This window comes from Mus pahari, chromosome X, assembly GCF_900095145.1.
Source record: "Mus pahari chromosome X, PAHARI_EIJ_v1.1, whole genome shotgun sequence".
Taxonomy (NCBI): Eukaryota; Metazoa; Chordata; class Mammalia; order Rodentia; family Muridae; genus Mus; species Mus pahari.
This window is the reverse complement of record NC_034613.1, coordinates 93257057-93264388: the sequence shown is the minus strand read 5'-3', so window position 1 is coordinate 93264388 and position 7332 is coordinate 93257057.

Genomic DNA, 7332 nt, shown 5'->3' with positions numbered 1-7332 from the left:
AGCTAGAGAAAGTACCCAAGGAGCTGAAGGGGTCTGCAACCCTATAGGTGGAACAACAATATGAACTAACCAGTACCCCCAGAGCTCGTGTCTCTAGTTGCATATGTAGCAGAAGATGGCCTAATCGGCCATCATTGGGAAGAGAGGCCCCTTGGTCTTGCAAACTTTATATGCTCATGTACAGGGGGATGCCAGCGTCAAGAAGTAGGAGTGGGTGCGTAAGGGAGCAGGGCGGGGTAGAGGTATTGGGGACTTTCGGGATAGCATTTGAAAAGTAAATGAAGAACATATCAAATAAAATATTGAAAAAAAGAGTGAAAATTTCACTCAAATTTCATAGACGTATGTAATCTTTAATGTGTGATTTAATTACTTTGCTCTAGGGTTATCACAGGGAAAATGTAGTTCCGGTAAGAAGCTATCTTCTGAAGCTTTTGTAAGAAAACATTTTCTGCTCAAGTTAATATAAGTAAAGATAAGTAGATACATCTTAAATACTTTCAATCATGAATAGCATGTAGTAATTTTCAGTTTAAGTTTTTAAGTAACTAAATACATTATACTGGTTAAGCATTAGCCTATTGAGTACTTATAACATGCTAATTCCTACCACTAGGGGAATCTCTGCATACTGAATATTGCTCAAAATTTTTGGTAGCTTTCGAGAACTGTTCTAACAGTGTCCCTTGTCTCAGTTCTGTTGACACATCACCCCTGCCCCCATCTCTCTCAAGTTGAGAATGGGAGTCAGTTTTACTACCTGTAGTTTTTCTTGGGTTTGTTCCATCAGCATTTTTTTCAATATATATTCATTGGGTTTTTACCTGAAGGTGAGGACTCCTGTGGCAATCTGCTTAGCCACTGGAGCTAGTACTTAAAAACAACACATCAATTCTTGAGAGGTAAATATTAGCTGGCAAAAGATATCAGATGTGACCCATGTTTTATTCACGTTTGGAGTGCCAACCTGTATGTAGCTTCTGACTTAATAGGGACTGGCTTCTACTGCCAACATTTTTTTTACTGAGATGATATGAGACTTTTGATGTCTTTTGGAAGTATGGAAAATGGAGAACATAGAGACATAACCCCTAGGCAGAACAAAAGCATTTGCTTATCTGGATATATGCTTTGAGTCAGTCTGGAGAAATCTATAAACATAGAGAAAGACTTAATACTCAAAAATTGATGTGGTTTAGAACTCTGAAGGGAAAAATTGTTATGAGCCAAATGGAGGAAGTGTCTTGTGGAGAATCCTTAAGGTTTCTAAGAGAACTCCAGAAATACAGTGGTAAAGGAAGTTGAACAATTCAGCCACAGACTCTGTTACTAAGCTGCCAGTACCTGACTGAGTCCCAGCCATATGTGGTGGAAAGTATTCTTGGTCTTCTATTTCTTCCTCAGTATTGCTGAGGTTTAGTTTTTAAAAAAATTAAGAGAAGAGGAAAAGATTCAAAGGTGCATTTAGAAAGAAAAATATTAAGCACACCACACATTAGAATAATAAAATCTAAATCTCCCAATTTATATCAGATCAGAGAGAAATCCATTGTATGTCGCTATGCTTTGATATCTCCGTAGTAGATTGTAGATGCTTGATGGCTTTGTCCATCACAGTAAATGGAAAGAGGCAGGTTTTAGGTAATAGAGGGAACTTTAAACAAGCACAAAGATACCAGAGATAGTATATATGTCATAGAAAAAAATTGTTGTATGTCTGACTGTTCTCATATGCTTAATAAGAAAGTGATGAGACTGCATAAAGGTTTGGTTCATTACTCACATCTTTATTTGTGCCTCTGTACTGACTTTCATAACTTTTTTCTTTAAGGCTTACATTTTCTTTTTTTAAATTATTTTATTAGATATTTTCTTCATTTACATTTCAAATGCTATCCCGAATGTTCCCTATACCCTCCTCCCACCCTGCTCCCCTACCCACCCACTCCCACTTCTTGTCCCTGGCGTTCCCCTATATGGGGCATATAAAGTTTGCAAGAACAAGGGGCCTCTATTCCCAATGATGACTGAATACAAGGATTACATTTTCTTATACATGAAAACCAAATTCTGACTATAAACAGATCTGTATTCTGCCTCTTAAATATATATATATATATATATAAAAGATATGATGCCAAGTTAACCATTCTGTAATTGATTTTTCTTCACTGATAAAATGGGAGTGATGACATAGTTGGTGCAGTGTTGTATTGTAGATGCACCCCCAGCACAGTTGACAGCTTATGTAAATACTCATTATATATAGATGTCCAGAACAGGCCATTTCTCTGCCTTTATTTCCTTTCCTTGAATCAATTTCTGAGCCTTAAGTACAACTACTTACTAAAGTAGAAAAGAGCAAACTCAGAGAGGTTGAAAGCATGTAAATTTGCCAAAGGGCTATGCTGAATTCTGACTTTACTTCCTTCATTCTCCAGTGTTCAAACCCCTGCACAGTTGAGTTTTGCTTACTTTTTCTTTTCTGGTTCTGAGAATGGAAGCCAGGAACTTGAACATGGCAAGCAGGCGATCAAATAGTGAGCTTCTTACACAGTCATAGTTTGTGTGTTCCTTTTAGATACTACTGTATTTTGCTACCACATCATCAGTTTTTCTTGTATTAATGTGTTCAGTAAATCTGAAAAGGGAGGCATTCACATTTGTCCTGATTAGAAATGAATAATTTTTGTTTACCCGTTGAAATCAAACAGTAGAAAAATGCACCCTAGAACCCTAGGACAGCTTTATCCTTTGATTTATTTTAGACAGTTAAGTGTATCATATTTCTAATAAGGCTAATGTCCTCCACCTGTTCCTCAAAAAGGAATAAAGGCAGACAACTTCAAATAACTTTTAGGGAAAATAATTATCAGGATAGGGAGGGTAAGCGTCTTCAGGAAGGTGAATCCCAGACCCATCCTCAGAGCCCAGCAATCTCTTCTCCAAATGTCTATGTGCTAGTTAACTGTGTGGCATCAGGTTAAATGTGATATTAATGAACACTAAACTCTTCCAGTGAGCCAAATATTGTATGAAGGTTTTTTTATTTATATCATGTAATTCTGCCAATAATTTTATTAATTTAATATTACTAACTTCAGATTCCTCATATGGTAACTGAGGTGGAGAAGGTTTTGTTAGGTGCAGCTACCAGCCCCTCATCAATGAAGAGCTTTCTTTAATGCAGATGGAGACCATCACTACTGGCCACAATGTAGAGATCCTAAGGAGTCCGGCCCAGATGGATGCATCTACATCACAGCTCCTGTATCTATGTCTCAGGGAACATTGCAGAAGACTGGAAAGATTGTAAGAGCCAGAAGACCAAGAAGTCATTTGCTGTGACACAGTATCTCCTAGAAATAGCTACATAAACAAGACAAGATAGAATGGCAATATCAATGTGGTAAAAAGAAACTTCCCAAATTCCCAACACTAGAAAATAGAATTAGCCTCTCTCAAAGTCTTACAGATTTTCCACTGCAGAGTGGTCAGCCCTCAAACTGTATACAGTCAAATAACAAAAAATTGACTTAGCAGGTTGTATTTATATATTTGTAGTACTAGTAATAAAAGAAAAATAGGTTATCAACTTTTGAATGTGGGGATGGGGTAGATGGTAAGATATATATGAGGTAGAAGTTGGAGGAAGAAAAGGGAGGTGAGAAAGTTATATAATTATATTTAATTAAAACATATCTTAAAAAATTAAAAAAATAACAGGCAGGGTTTCTTCCTGAAATAATTTCACCAAGTAATGAAGAGAAAATGTGATGTTATATGTGCAGTAGTTTTATTTTTAATTTGGAATAGATTATGAAAAAGGAAGAAGTTGGTTAGTTGAAACCATTTATTCTTTGACTTCAGGAAAGATCTGATGTACATTTTCTTTTTTTAATTTTTTAAAACAATTTTTATTAGACATTTTCTTCATTTACAATTCAAATGCTATCTTGAAAGTCCCTTATACCCTCCCCCACNCTGCTCCCCAACCCACCCACTCCTACCTCCTGGCCCTGGCATTCCCCAAGGCATATAATCTTTGCAAGACCAAGGGGCCTGTCTTCCCAATGATGGCTGACTAGGCCATCTTCTGCTACATATGCAACTAGAGACACAGCTCTGGGGGGTACAGGTTAGTTCATGTTGTTGTTCCTCCTATAGGTTTGCAGCCCCCTTCAGCTCCTTGGGTACTTCCTCTAGCTCCTCCCTTGGGGGCCCTGTGTTCCATCCAATAGCTGACTGTGAGCATCCACTTCTGTGTTTGCCAGGCACTGGCATAGCCTCACAAGAAACAGCTATATATATGGGTCATGTCAGCAAAATCTTGCTGGCACTGATAAACATTTTCTTAAACACTCTTGTCTTACAACATGGTTCTACTCTGCTACTACTGTTCTCTTCATATTGATGAAACATAGTGCTTTCTCTCTTTATGCTTTCTCTCTTTAAATTTGCAAATGTCTCTAGAAAGCATATCCCTTAAGCATTTCCAGTCACTAATACTTTTATATATGTGTCAAACACATTCTTCATTAAGTCCTTTGCTCACTAAGAATCTACCTAGTACCCACTTTGTAGATAAAAATTCCATATAGATGCAGTCCCTCTGATAAACTATAACTAAGTAAGCTCTAGTCAATAAAATGCTTGACTAATTTGAAGCAAGCAGAAAGAATCAATAAAAAGAAATTTGTTTCGATTTCATTTGTGTCTTGTACTAGTCTGTTGGAAAAATATTTGACTACATATAAAACCACAAGAAGTGCAGTCTCAATGTCATCCTGTATTTCTGTCTATAAGAGAATACGGCCACTACTTCACTTAATTCCTAATACTTGAAATCCAAAGTATTTGAAATACATCGACTTTTTTTTTTACAGTAGGGTCAAAATGTATACTTAACAGCATTTTAAAAAGGAGTATAAACAAATTGAACAGTACCTACTTTGCATACATGAGTCATTGCCAAGGACATTTTGATGGGATGTGGATGTGATCATGCTGAAGTATGACATTCCAGCAGACTGGGTGAGAGCTGGTATCAGCAGACTAGGTGAGAGTTTGGCCTAATAAACTTGAAATTTCAAAAGAAATTCTCATTTCTAGCATAGTAACATATGCTCAGAACTTCCCACAGTGATTTATCATTCTCCCTCACACCCTACCTTTTTTAAAAATTATTTTATTAGATATTTTCTTCATTTACATTTCAAATGCTATCCCGAATGTCCCCTATACCCTCCCCCCCCTCACCTTGCTCCTCTAGCCACTCACTCCCACTTCTTGGCCCTGGTGTTTCCCTGTATGGGGCATATAAAGTTTGTAAGACCAAGGGGCTTCTCTTCCCAACGATGGCTGACTAGGCCATCGTCTGCTCTATATGCAGCTAGAGACACGAGCTCTGGGGCACCCTACCTTTCACCTACAAAATTAAGGTATAATACATATTTTTCACATGCAGTTTTCTATACTCCCAACAAGATCTTGAACATGATCAAACTATTTCACAGGGAACAACATTCCAGGGGAAGAAACTATTCCAGTATTGTGATCAGATAAAGTTGGTACTTTCTTGGTGGAGGGATAGGAACATAGGTCAGAACATTTGTTGCCAATTGATAAGGTGATATTTGAAAAAATTAAAGCCATAGTCATTCATTACAAATATATTTTATGTTTGTGTTCTGCTCCAGAATTAAGGGTTATCATGACAGTATCAACATGATAGAAGTATAAATACAATGTCACAAAGAACATTGCTTCATTTCAAAGATGAAGAAAATGGTTTTATTTAACGCAATCTATTCAAATATATACTTATGCTTAACCAAGTTAATTTAGATTCTAGATAAGAACACAGATATTGGAGTGTATATATGTCTGCATATATGTGTGTTTGTGTGTGTTTGTGTTTGTGTGTGTGTGTGTTTATACATGATTGTGTGAAGGTCAGAAGTTAACTTGTAATATCTCTCAAATGGACTTGAAGCTTGCCAATTGTTCTAGACTTGCTCATCACTGAGGCCTGGGGATTCTCGTGTTTACCTTTGAGATTAAATGCATATGTTGCCACATCCAGCTTTTTCTTGTTGTTAATGTGGACTGAATTTAGGATCCCATGTTTATACTTTTCCTGATGGAGCCCAAACCCCAATGCAACATCAGTTATTTGTAAGCCATCTAATTTGTCAAAATTTATTCTTTTCTAAAGGAAAGTTATATGGACTGTATATCAAATTATTAGATAAAATGGATTTTTCCCTTTGTTCCTTTTAAATATTCAAAATAATTACTTTAAAACAAACATGGATTAATGCTGTGTGTTATATTTCTACTGTATTGAATAGTTTATTAAGCAAATTAGTACGTGTAATCTTAAACAACCATGACAGACTCCTCTGAAATAGTTACTGCCTATTTTACAGCTCAGAGAACTGAAAATTTGTTGCTAATGACTTGCATATTTCTTATTCAAACAAGACTTCTTAGGTCTGGATATTCTGGCTATAATCCCATAGCTTTAGCTTCAGCACGTTACTCCTCATAGAGATCCTTTATTTCTATCTACTTTTAACAATTATATTTTAAATTCCTCAGGAGGCTGAGGCAAGATGATTTGGAGCAAAGGACTAGCACAGGCTACATGGAGACATTGTTTCACATAAATAACAACAACAACAACAACAAAAATCCATGAAAACATACCATGTAGAATTTTCTTAAAACAAATCTAACAAATTCCCTCCTTGAAAATGCCCCCAAATGGCTAGTCTTCTATTTAAGTGAATATTGGGATGATTAAAGAAATGATGTCAAGGAAAGTACACTGAGCAGTTTGTATAGTTAATGAGGATGGTTAAAAAAATGGGGGGAGCCTTCACTATCTATGCCTTTGAATATTAAATGTTCTTAAAGGACACTACAGTTAAACAGGTGCTGAGTTTTGCTTAAGGTTTCTGTGTCTGAACATAACAATTGTCTAAAGTGTCTCTTCTGAAACAAGGCACCTCTTATATAGTCCTCACATCATTTTAACAGCTGAAAAGCAAGACAGATTTCCTAGTATCTCAGGTGACCCACTGGTCACAATGCTGTCTTCTAAACCTATTTATGTGAACACCTTTTCTAGAAAATGTTCCTGTTTTATTTAGCAGAAAACTATTCCAGTAAATTGCTAGCCATCCTATCTGACACTCTTTACCTCAGTTTCCCCAGCTATATAATGAAGAATGGACTTCACATAGTGCCTTTCGACTTTCAGTTATCTAGTAATTCCTTGAAATTCAACCAATAGGTTTCCCTCAGAGTGTCTACCATGAATGTAAG